Source organism: Prionailurus viverrinus, chromosome B2 (assembly GCF_022837055.1).
Source record: "Prionailurus viverrinus isolate Anna chromosome B2, UM_Priviv_1.0, whole genome shotgun sequence".
Taxonomy (NCBI): Eukaryota; Metazoa; Chordata; class Mammalia; order Carnivora; family Felidae; genus Prionailurus; species Prionailurus viverrinus.
Window position 1 is genome coordinate 4,843,683 of NC_062565.1, and position 13,568 is coordinate 4,857,250.

Below are 13,568 nucleotides of genomic sequence, written 5' to 3' on the forward strand. Positions count from 1 at the left end.
TCTGACTTCTGATTCTGCTCAGGTCATGATCCCAGGATTGTGGGATCACCCCCCGTGTTGGCTCTGTGCTGGGCGTGGATCCTGGGTTCTCTTTCTCCCACTCTCTCTCAGCTACATGCGTGTGCTCTCTCCTCTCTCTAAAAATTAATTAATTAATTAATTAAAAATTAATTAATTAATTAAAAAATAAAAAAGATTAGCTGAAAGGAAAGTGGTCAGACTTGGGTTCAGGAAAGGGAAGGAGGCCTTCTGTGTACCTGGCTTCCCAGTCCAGGAGGAAGCTTGGTCAATTAACCATGTTACATTTTCCGGTCTCAGTAGTCTTGGGAATAGGTTTCCAGCAGCCAGTAAGAGAACAATTCTAATCCACCTCTTGGGAGAAATTATATCTCTTATTATAAGTTTCAGTTTAGCAGAATATCTCAGGTTATATATCTCATAAAAGTGGTTAGCTTAGGAAAAAGGGGGATGTCCCTGGGATGGGAAGGGAAGAAACCATGGGGACAACTCTGGGGAGACTGTCTCTCCAGGATCCTGCTGTTCATGTGATGCAGCTTCAGTGACTGTCTCTGTGTCCCTGTGAGGGCTCCTTCCGGTATTCACAAATATAACAAGATCACTAAAGATCACCACACTTAAAGGTTGGAGGTGAAATGGCCACAAAAGAGCTTAGAATGGACCTTCTAACTGAGCCAGGGAAATGTTCTTTAGTCACTGAGCACTAAGCCTGTCCGTTACTTCTTGTCTGGGAAGTAGGATGAAAACAGAGATGCTTCTCAGGAAAATGAGACTAGGTGACCACAGAAAATGAGACAGAGTATTGAGTGATTCCAGAGTATTGGAAAACGCAAGCTCTAAAGAGTAGTTGAGGCCAAGGAGGCTTTTCAAGGGTCAAGAAAATGTTCTTGACTGTGGTGGTGGTTACAAGACTGTATATAATTAACCAAAACTCATAAACTGTACACTTAAAATAGGTGAATTCTGAATGTAAATTATATTGCAATAAAGCCTGAAAAAAAAAACTAAGGTAATACAGGCAGGACCCCAGGAGAGACCGCCGGGGTGCTGAGATTACAGATAGAACCCCCTCCTTCCTAGAAGGTTAGAGCCCCTTGTCAGCCACCCTATGTCTGTGCTACAGCAAGTGACAAACCAGAGGAAACAGAGCTTAGCTAAGGAAAACCTCAGGTGACCCAGAGCCTGAGAAAAGTCACAAAGATAGCATCAGAGCTCTTGAAGCGAATGAAAGGCGTCCTTAAAGCTATTTTATTTTATTTTATTTTCTTATGTTATTTTTAAAGGCATATAATTTTAATCCTATCTTAATATTTGTGTCTATAAAATATTTTATAAAACGTTGTGTCTTCACTTCAGCCCGATGCGGGGCTCAAACTCAAGAACTTCGAGATCATGACCTGAGCTGAAGCCGGATGCTCAACCAACTGAGCTACCCAGGTGCCCCCGAATAACTTGTTTTAAATCAGGTTGTGCTTCCAGTGTCCCTAGAGTGGAGTTTATCACAGTATTTCATACCCAAGAGACCAGGTCCAAATCGCTCAGAGGCTGCCAGGAAGTTAGAGGTCCTTATCCTGGGGCTCCTGGGGGGCTGTCGGTTAAGTGTCCAACTCTTGATCTCAGCTCAGGTCATGGTCTCACAGTTTATGAGTTCTAGCCCTGCACTGATGGTGCGGAGCCTGCTTGGGATTCTGTCTCTCCTTCTGTCTGTTCCTCCCCAGCTTGTGTGTGTGTGTGCTCACTCTCTCTCTCCCTCATATAAATAAATAAACTTAAAAAAACTTTTCAAGAGCTAAGAAATCTGAACACTATATATTTTACGATGTTAAGATATTAAGGTATACCTTAATGTATATAAGATATACCTAATGTTAAGATATTAGGTATAATAGTATTGTGGTTTTTATCATAATGGTTTTTATTTGTAAATGGTATTTATAGATTAATGGTATGTCTGATATTTGCTTTGACATAATCAATGTAGGAAGGAGAGGTAAAGATATAAATCGGGCTTTTTTTTTTTTTTTACATTTATTTCTGAGAGAGAGAGACAGAGCACGAGCAGGGGAAGGGTGGAGCAAAGGAGACAGAGAATCCGAAGCAGGCTCCAGGCTCTGAGCTGTCAGCACAGAGCCCCATGAGGGGCTCGAATGCAAGAACTGCAAGACCATGAGCTGACCGAAGTCACACGCTTAACCTGCTGAGCAACCCAGGTGCCCCTTAAATCAGGCTTTCTTCACATGGATGCTACTGACATTTGGGGCCAGATAACTCTTTGTTGTGGGGGCTGTCCTGTGTAGCATCTCTGGTCTCTACCCTGTAGCCGCCAGGAGCTCTCCTCAGTTGTGAGGAACAAAAGTGCAGACATTGAGGGGCACCTCGCTGGCTCGGTGGGTGGAGCATGTGACGCTTAGTCTTGCGGTTGTGAGTTCAAGCCCCACAATGGGTGCAGAGATTACTTAAAAAATCTTACTAAAAAAATGCAGACATTGACAAATATCCCTCTGGGGAAAATCACCCATAGTTGAGAGCCATTGGTATAAATAAAACAATACTGGCCTTGTGTTGGTAACTGCCAAGGTTAGCATATATGAATACATGAGAATTTATTCTTCTGTCACCTCTGGTTTTTTTTTTAATTTATTCATATTTTGAGAGACAGAGACAGTGTGAATGGGGAAGAGGCGGAGAGAGGGAGACACAGAATCCGAAGCAGGCTCCAGGCTCTGAGCTTGTTAGCACGGAGCCCAGTGTGGAGCTTGAACTCATGAGCTGCAAGATCATGACCTGAGCTGAAGTCGGATGCTTAACTGACTGAACCGCCTAGGAGCCCTAGTCCCCTCTGTTTTTATATGTGTTTGAAACTTTAAATAATACATTTTTTTTAAATAGTAACTTAAAAGTGATTAAATGAGGAGTGAAGAGGTGGAAATATTGGAAAATATTTGGCCATAAAAACCTTGGCAACCACGAACTTTTACACCATTTTTTGACAAACCATTCTATGTAGTAAAAGTGTAAGCACAGCTAAGAGATGTGAGCTAGTGAAATATATTACCAATGGAGGTCCACAATTTATTACTCCAGTGATGTTAAAAATTACATATAAGTATAATATATATGCTTCTATATAGTTAGCTGCCTAGGTCCACTCTTGGTGCAGAATCAAAAGACAGAGGATGATATGGATGGTGGCCTGTGGGCTGTGTGGGGGCCTTTAGGTATGCTTTGTTTAGCCTACATAGTAGTGGTCTACACATTGTCTTAAAAAACTGAATTTATTGTCAACATCTTAAAAATCAGATGATTTCCATAAGCAGAGCGAGAGGACAAATGACAAGCTAAGAGAAAATGTATGCAGTGTATTTCACAGATAAAGGCCTCATTTCCCTATTTTATAAAGAGCTCTAAAAACATTGAAGGGGAAAAAGCCACCAACTCAATGGGAAAATGGGCAAAAGACAGGAGCAGAGAGTTCAAGGAAGAAGATATACAGATGGTTCTTATATGTATGAAACAACACTCAACTTCACTTATAATCAGAGATAGGCAAATTAGAGCACTGAGAAACTATTCTCACCTTGCAGATTAGCAAATATCCAAAAGCTTGACAAGTGTACTTCTGGTAAGCAGAATTATAAAACACTCCCCCCACTAATATCTGATCTCTGGAGTTATTCCCTGGAATAAGTTATAGTAAATGAAAAAAAGGCAGTTGGATTTTATGAATGTAATTAAGGTCCCAGTGAGTTGGTTTTAAATTAATCAAAAGGGATATTATCCTGGTGGCCCTGACTTACCAGTAGGGTGCCCTTCAACAGAGGACTTAGACCTTCCTGACGGCAGAGACCTTCTCCTCCTGGCCTTGAAGAAGTGAGCCACCATGAGTTTTACAGCCCCAGAGAAGTGAATTCTGCCAACAACCTGAATGGGCTCATAGTAAGAGTCTTCCCCAGTGGAGCCTCCAGATGAGAGCACAGCCTGACCAACACCTCATTTACAGCCTTGTAAACAGACCTTGGGCACAGGGCCCAGCTCGCAAACTGCTGACACACAGAAACTATGAGACGATGAATGTGTTTGATCTTAAGCTATTACGAGCGTGACGACACAATACTAATAGAACATTCTAGGTGAGACTGGAAGAAACAAGCTCTCTCATACATGGCTAATGCGAGTGCAGAAGGTCAAAGCCCCGTGGAAGTTGGCTGTACATGCCGGTGCATTTCTACAGGGTCTATGTGCATGCTGACTTTGGACCTAGTAATTCTACTTCTGGGGATTTACTCTGAAGGTATGCCACTGTAAATTTAAAATAGCTTGTGTTTAGCCCTTTTTTACTACATCATTATTTATAATGCCAAGGTGTCAGAAATAAGCTAAATTGCATATCCATATGAGGTGGGTAGAATAAATTATAGTTTATCTATATACAGTGTAGTACTATGAAGCCCAGAAAGAATTAGGGAGATCTCTGAAATGGAGAATTCCAGGGTGCCTGGGTGCCTGGATGGCTCAGTCAGTTAAGCATCCAACTCTTGGTTTCGGCTCAGGTCATGATGTCACGGTTAATGAGTTCGAGCCCCACATCAGGCTCTGTGCTGACAGCGTAGAGCCTACTTAGGATTCTTGTCTCTCCCGTCCCTCTCACTGCCCTCCCCTGCTTGTGTTCTCTCTCTCTCTCTCTCTCTGAAAACAAATTTAAAAACTTAAAAAAAAAGAAGATTTGAAATAGAGAATTCCCAGGATATATCATTAAATTCAAAGAGTAGAATGAGAGAGTATATATAGCATTCTGCCTTTAGTGAAGAAAGCAATGAGAATCTATGTCTGTAGCTATATTTTCATAAAAAAGAAACAGGCTGAAACAGAAAGTACTGAAAATGGAAAATGGTTACTTCATGGGAGTGGGGAATGGGATAGGAGTGAGGCTTTTGAGTGAATACTTTTTTACTTTTGAACTATGCGAATGTTTCACGAATGCAGTAAAGAAAAACTGTATTAATGATACAGGTTTTGAAGTATTTAGAGTTTATTCTGAAATGCTTCAAAAACAAAACACATGCATGGATATGGGGATATTTAGATGGATGTGGTAAAGCAAATATAGTAAAAAGCTAATGGTAGAATTCAGGTAGTGGGTGTATAGATGTTCACTGTAAAACTTTTTCAGCCTTAACTGTTTGAAAATTTTACAATAACGTTGGAAAAAATTTAATGAAAATACATGAACAAAAGCAAACCCTAAAGCAATCCTGTGTATTAAGTTGGTAATGTCACCGCACAGAGAAAAGAACTAAGTCAAATACATTTCGAACAGAGTATCTTGTACACTCTTAGTGGAAGGTATTTTAAGGACAAAAAGCTTCAAAGAAATCTTGAAAACCTTTCCTTATTAGAAATTTCCATCAACTTCATGATAAGCAGTCAGTCAAATCTCCTAGGTTACAATAAATACCAGGCCAAAAGAATTTTTCCTGAAATAGCCTGTTTAGATTCAGTTTCAGAATGTTAATAACGTTATTCACAAGAATTTACCAAGTATTCATGGCATACAGTTCCAGGAAGAGTGTTTTATTATCCACTAGGTGGCAATACTATTCTAACTAAAAGCAGAACTTGAATTTGAAAGACTCCTGCATCTGACAAGCTGTATACTATATTGGTTTTCTCACCTTTTGAGCAAACTGTACTTTCAATAATATCTCTGCGAAGTAGTGTTCTTCAGAATTTTAGTGACAAAGAAAAATAGATCCTATTTCCAAATTCAGAATCGCTGGATTGGTAGGGACCTCCAGAATAGCCCTCCTACTCTATCATCTTTCCTCTGCCCAAGAAATAGGACATTTATCAAAGTTCTGTTCCAACGATTAGCATAAAGTCAAGTGGTTCATTCATTCATTTTTCCATTCATTCTTCGAAGAGCAAACAGTTTCTGGGCAATTACCATCCACCAGGCATTGCACTGGGTGTTGTGGATGTGACAGTGCATGCAGGCACAGCCCCGCTGCTCTCGATGAGCTTAGTGTCTATTTCCCTGGCAAGATGGGAGAGTTGGCAGGCTCCTAGTTCTCTTCACAGCTCAAGCAGAGGAAAGATCTTACAACCGAAAGAAAGGGAGGCACCAGTGAGGAAGAATAGACAAGTAATCGTTAGAAGGAGTAGGGGAGGGTGCTGTGAGGCACACAGGACAGCACGAGCCCAGCCAGTCTTAAGAGTAGTCAGGGAAGACATCCCAGGTGAAGTGACATTTTAAACTAAGACCTAAAGATGAGTTGAAGCTAGACAGGCAGGGCAGGGAGAAGGGAAGGACTATGTAGGTTCAAAAGTTGGAGGGGGAGAAATAGCATCTTATTCTCACCTGTATCCCCAACACAGTGTCTAGCTCATAGTCGACTTAGATTAAACACCACCCTCACTCTAAATGCTGTCACACAGTGTGACCTTAGACTTCTCCACTTCTTTGATCTAGGTGTCCTCACTCTGACGGTGAGTGAGATCACTCGGGGACACTGTGGAGCTGGAGATAAGAGGGCTCAGGATGTAAGGCTGAGGACCTCTGATAGGAAAGAAACAGGCAGAGAAAAGAGAGTTAGCAAGAAAGGCTGGGAAGCAGCATCCCAGGCGGCAGAAGGGACCAGGCAAGCGTGGCATCTTGGAGGCGAGCAGTTTAAGAGCTAAGCATTGATTAATTGTCAAAAGTCAAGTGATTTAAGAAACAGCTGGGGCACCCATCTGGCTCAGTCTGTGGAGTGTGCAACTCTTGATCTCAGGGTTGTGGGTTCGAGGCCCACTTTGGGTGTAGATACTACTTAAAAAAAAATAAATGAAGTAAAATATTTAAAAAATAATAAGAGGGGCGCCTGGTGGCTCAGTCGGATAAGTGTCCGACTTCAGCTCAGGTCATGATCTCACGGTTCATGAGTTCGAGCCCCACGTCGGGCTCTGTGCTGACAGCTCAGGGCCTGGAGTCTGCTTCAGATTCTCTATCTCCCTCTGTCTGCCCCTTCCCCGCTCATGCTCTGTCTGTCTCTCAAAAATAATTCAAACAAAATTTTTTTTAAATAATAAATACTCAAAAGTGAGCATTAATTGATTGATAAGTTGCTTTTAGACTGGGTAAGAGAAGGTTCTGTGACCGGGTGGGTGCAGTGGTCACACCGCTGTGGGTTGATGATAGAGTCTAGCAGGTGAACCCATCAAACCAGCAAGTACAGGAAACTAAAGGGATCTGGCAGGGGATGGAAGACAAGGTGGGAAAGTGCTTGAGCACATTCAAATGCTGAAGGAGCCAGGAGGGGGCTCGGGAAAAACAGCCTTCAAAGCCAGTGTGGCTGCTGGGAAGGCTGGAGAGCCTGGGGACTAACGCAGTGATCTGGAGGAGGGGTGCCCAGGGGTGTTCTGAGCTCATTCAACACCCAGAGGGGATTTCTAAAAGACCTTTTTTGGAGGAATTTTGAGTTAGCAGCAGAAAGAGTGGTGCATTTGTTACCATTCCTGAGTATACTTTGACACATCTTTATCATCCAAAGTCCAAAGTTTGTTTACCTTACAGTTTACTCCTGGTTACAGGTTTGCACCAATGTGTTTGCACAAATGTGTCCTGACGTGTCTACATCATGTGATACAGCATATTCTCACTGCCCTGAAAACCTCTGTGCTGTACCTGCTCATCCCGCCCTTTCCCCAGACCCTGGCAACCACTGATCCTTTTTTTTTTTTTTTAATTTGTTTATTTATTTTGAGAGAGAGAGAGAGAGCAAACGCATGATTGGGGGAGGGGCAGAGTGAGGGAGAGAGAATCCCAAGCAGGCTCCGCACTGTCAGCACAGAGCCTGACTCGGGGCTCAATCTCACGAACCGTGAGATCATGACCTGAGCCGAAATCAAGAGTTGATGCTTAACTGACTGAGGTGCCCCAGCAACCCCTGTCTCCACAGTTTTCCCTTTTCCAGTTTTGCCATGACGTATAGTTGGATTTAAACAGTATGTAACCGGGGCGCCCGGGTGGCTCCGTCGGTTAAGCATCCAACTTCAGCTCAGGTCATGATCTCACAGTCTGTGAGCCCCGCGTCGGGCTCTGTGCTGACAGCTCAGAGCCTGCAGCCTGCTTCGGATTCTGTGTCTTGCTCTCTCTCTGACCCTCCCCCATTCATGCTCTGTCTCAAAAATAAACAAACATTAAAAGTAAATAAATAAATAAATAAATAAATAAATAAACAAACAAAACAGTATGTAACCTTTTCAGACTGGCTTCTTTCACTAACATGCTTTTAAGGTTCACTGCATGTCTCTTTATGACTCTTCTCAGTCCTGAATAATATCCCATTGTCTGGATGTACCAGGTCGTTTAGAGTGGATTATTTTTAGCAAACATTATTTTTAGGAATCATGAAATGAAACAAATAGTAAAATGACCACAAAGTAAATGCAGAGAGTGAAAATTTTTTGTTTTGAAATTTGGACATATGTGAGTAAAAAAAAAACTTTTTCTGATTAAAAAAAAATTAAAGTGCACAAAAGGGGCAAACAATGCATTAATACTTTAGTATTAGATGTAAGATACAATTTAGGGAAAATTGCTAAATCGTACCACTGATTGGATATAATCTTGAGTCACTCTCCATTTTTAAACAATTAAAAAAAAGGAAATGTCAACTCTTAAAGATTTTACTCAAATTCAGTAAAATGTTTCAAGTATGAACTAGAATTTGTCCTTACCACACAAACATATCCTACTTCTCCATTTGCTGTGTTTGACAGTTTTCAACATTTTTTATTTATTTTTGGGACAGAGAGAGACAGAGCATGAACGGGGGAGGGGCAGAGAGAGAGGGAGACACAGAATCGGAAACAGGCTCCAGGCTCCGAGCCATCAGCCCAGAGCCCGACGCGGGGCTCGAACTCCCGGACCGCAAGATCGTGACCTGGCTGAAGTCGGACGCTTAACCGACTGCGCCACCCAGGCGCCCCTGTGTTTGACAGTTTTGAACTTTAAACACATAAACGTTCCGGGGATGAGGGGTGGGTCACAAAATATAATGACAGAATGGAAGTGACTCGAGTTCTATTTCTCCATCTATAATCACTGTGCTGTCATTTTTTTTTCAATCTAGTTTTAATGTTTGTTTATTTTGAGAGAGAGAGAGAGAGAGAGAACGAGGAGGGGAGGGACAGAGAGAGACACACACACACACAGGATCTGAAGCAGGCTCCAGGCTCTGAGTTGTCAGCACAGAGCCGAATGCGGGCTGAAAATCAAGAAGCGGGAGATCGTGACCTGAGCTGAAGTCGGATGTTCAACCAACAACTAAGCCACGCAGGCACCCCTCAATCTAGTGTTTAAAAGCAAAGATATAGTACCCCCAGGAACTGGAGACAGGAATCGTATCCAAAATGAACTATAGTGATTCCAGGGATCCGTACTCTCCAAGCCACTCTGCGTGGCTGAGGCTGTGTTTGCTGGACGCCAGCCCTACACCTGGGAGGTCTCTGAACCACCTGCATGTAGAGCACAATGTTTATTAAAGGAACAATACAAAGTGCGCATTTCAAGTTTACACATATGTTAAGAGAGCCCAACGATAACTGCTAAGTTGTTTAGAACTGGCCAGCAAAAGATTGTTTTCAGGAAGGAGTATTTTATCTGACATTGTTTGGAATTTTCAGCCCATGGTGATGGTTAGAAGACCAGCAATGCAGTTTGTTTTCATTTATTTTTTGTTTGTTATTACTGTTTTTTATTTTAGAGAGAGAGCAGGGAAGAGGGGTGAGAGAGAGAGAGAGAGAGAGAAAGCATCCCGAGTAGTCTCCATACCCAACACAGAGCCGGACAAAGGGCTCAATGTCACCACCCTGCGATCACGACCTGAGTTGAAATCTAGAGTCAGATGCTCACCCAACTGATCCACCCAGGTGCGCCTACACAGTTTGTTTTTAAATCACTACACACACAGCCCTGGTGCCTGTGCCTGGGTTGACTGCCCCACCGCGTCCCCCTAGGTCAGCCGCAAAGATGTGCTTCCCGGTGGCAGAAGGAAAGGCCAAAATGAAGCTTAGCAAGGGCAGGTTTGCTGCTGAGGCAGGGGTGGTAGGGGCAAGACCCCCTTAGAGATAGGCAAACCGAGGCAGGGCCGCAGCTGTGGTGGGCGGTGCATTTATTAAGGCTCCCATACGTTGCAAGAAAGACACACATGGAATTACATTGCAGGGAGGTGCGGGGCCCGGGAATGGTGTAGGAGCCGCCCCTGCGGCTGACCAGTCACTCTGGTACAAAAAAGGAGGCAAGTAATGCATTAATAGGCAACAGGCCTCTGAGAACTGAATGGAGAACGTGAGTTTTTATTTTAAGCTCTCTCTACCCGCCAACGTGGGGCTCGAACTCACAACCCTGAGATCAAGAGTCACATGTCCCACTGACTGAAACAGCCAGGCGTCCCCAACAACCTGAGTTTTTGAGGTTCTTCTGAGCACACCCAAGCATTTGCAAGCACTGGAAGACAGTGCCTGATGGGTGGGTCTGCCTGTCTTCCCCAGAACAGGCATCCCCACTGGGAAGAGAGCCACCGTACCCTCCTCTTTGAGGGGAGGCTCTCCCCTGCCCTGGCCGCCTTGCAGCCATTCCCCAGGTAGCAGGGTTGGTGTCTGGCAGATAGCACAAACCCCAAATGTTTTACATAGAAAGCTTCTATTGGGGATTACTCTCCTCAGAAGGTCCTGTGGGCCAAGAGCTAATCGCCCAGTGGAATGCTCTTAGGCTCAGTAGAAACAGAAGAAATAGCTGCTGTGTGGAAAGAACAGAAAGGAAACAGAGGACTCAGGACCCACTGGTGGCTGGAAACCACTTTGACCGAAGCTTAGAGTAACTTCTGTTGACTTCAGTGGGGGCAGGAAGGCAGATTGTTAACTGTTGTCTATATCCAGGGCTGGGAAACTTTCTTCTGGAAGGGGCCAGGTAATAAGTATTTTAGTCTTTCTTTACTGCATACTGTTTTTACCCCCCTCTTAAAACAATGCAAACCATGGGGCACCTGAGTGGCTCAGCTGGTTAAGCATCCAGCTTCGGCTCAGGTCACGATCTCACGGTTTGTGAGTTCAAGCCCCACGTCAGGCTCTGGGCTGACAGCTCAGAGCCTGGAACCCGCTTCAGACTCTGTTTCTCCCTCTGTCTGCCCCTCCGCTGCTTGCACTCTGTCTCTCACATGGTCTCAAAAATAAAAACATTAGAAAATAAATAAATAACCAAACAAACAATACAAACCATTCTCAGTTCTCAAGCAGGAGAAAAACTGGCCATGGGCCGGATTTGGCCTGAAGACCATGTTTCGCTGACTTTACTCTAGATAGTTGACCCATTCTTAAACTGAAGAGAAATCACAGGGAGCCAGTCTATCAGAGATAGAGCGAAGTGACTCTACCATCCCAAGAAAGGAGACTTTCTTGCAAAAGACTTGATAAATAATTTGGAACTGGGTGCATGTAAGAGTCACTTTGTTCCTACTGGAGTGAAAAGAGAAGAGTGTTGTGGTGAGAGAGCTAGGGTACGACTGATGGGCGGCCACTGCCCTCAGCGGAAAGCAGAAGTAGGGGAAGTTACAGGGTCTCCCCCGAGTTACAGATTTGCTAATGCAACTTTTTTCCGTGTGGGGGATTTATGGGGTAGATATGAAATAGATTTGTGGGAAATGGACTGAAAAAGGACTTCAATGACAAGAAGCACAGTCTTCTTTTCCCCAGCTCTGTTTATTTTGGATGTAAGTCTCCAAAGTGTGTAAGAAAACGGGAAAACCCAGCTCCAGACAAAACTGTCCATTTCTGTGATAGTGGGAAAGGGAAGGGGACATTCTCAGGAGCTCAGGACTTTAAAAGGTAGATACAAAAGATAAAAGGGGGAGTACCTCCCTCGGAACGAACGCAGTATCAGCCAAAACCGACACACGGTGTTCGGAAACCTAGAACAAGCAGAGTTACATCCTCCCCCTTAGAAGCCGAAGGCTTGGTGAGAAGAGGCGCTGGGATTGGGTGCACTCAGCTATCAGGGCTGGGTCAGCACTGGCTGCGTAACTTGGGGGCTCCAGCGCAGGATGAAATGTGAGAGTCTCGGTGCTAAAAACAACAATAACGACAAAAGTTGCTAATAATTTCAAGATGCTAAGAGCAGGATAAAAACCAAGCTCAGGGCTGCTCTGAGCAAACCATTCAGGTAGGTGCACACTCATGAGACAGTTCTTGCCGGAGGACACAGGACTGTTGAACCCTCCCTGTCTAACCCGCCCTGCTTCCTTTAAGGTTCTCAAAGGGAGACGTCAAATACAGTGTTTGGGACCCGCCAGCAGGTACCCTTCGTTTTGCGGTGGGTTCCTGTAGCCGCCTTTGTGGCTCTCTGGTGCACTGGGCTGCAGGACACAACTGAGGCCCAGCACCCAGATCTTTCTGCCAAGCAGGAACTGAGAATGCCTGAGGGTTTAAAGTGTGAACGGAGAAGAGAAAAACAGCAAACGTCTGGCCTGCGTAGAGGGCAGCAGATAAGCCAGGAGAAGTAGAAGAGTGCCCTGTAGTGACCTCTCCTACAAGCAGACACCCCAGTCCCTGTCCCAGATGTTCTTCTAAGAAGGCAACTGGATGGAGGGGACTAAAGGCAGACTTTCTCCAGCTCCCCCGGCGCCCCTCACCGATGAGAGGAAAGGGGCTTTTAAAAGTATATTTGGGGGCGCCTGGGTGGCGCAGTCGCTTAAGCGTCCGACTTCAGCCAGGTCACGATCTCGCGGTCCGTGAGTTCGAGCCCCGCGTCGGGCTCTGGGCTGATGGCTCAGAGCCTGGAGCCTGTTTCCGATTCTGTGTCTCCCTCTCTCTCTGCCCCTCCCCCATTCATGCTCTGTCTCTCTCTGTCCCAAAAATAAATAAACGTTGAAAAAAAAAATTTTTTTTTAAAGTATATTTGGATTTAAAAAGAAACAGGAGAGCAGTATTCTCCGCTGCTTTGATGGAATTTGATGGCATAAATGCCAAGAGATCCCAATAAGCAAGGAAAACAGCCGATTATTTTTCTTCACCTCCTTCGTAAAGCAATGGTTATGGTCATCCGAGAAGTTTTAACAAAGGCAAGAAGAGTGTCTAAGAGAGTCAGGTAATAATGCAGGTGTTTAAAATGAATCCAAGTGTCTAGAACTGTACAAAATAGGATAATGTAGGAAATTGCACATGTGCTCTGAGTCTTTGTAATTAGTCTTTGAGTAATCATAGGACACAGGAGAAACTAAACAGTTGGGCAAAGAAAAAAAAATCAAATTTTGGGGGAAAAAATAAAAAGAAAGTTTAATCCTCAAAATCGGGACTAGTAAATTTGAAATTTGAATTGTTGGTAAAATTGTGAGCAAACAGCACTAGCGAGTCGAGTGTAAGAATGAGATAGTAATAGAAACCCACACGTGTTGTCTAAACAAGTCCTTTCAATCCAGACTCTCTTAACAAAAGGGGGTGGGGATGGGAGTACAGTTATAGTGGTAAATCAATGGAATAAAAGCAGTAATTCCAGCAAGATGATGAACAAGACC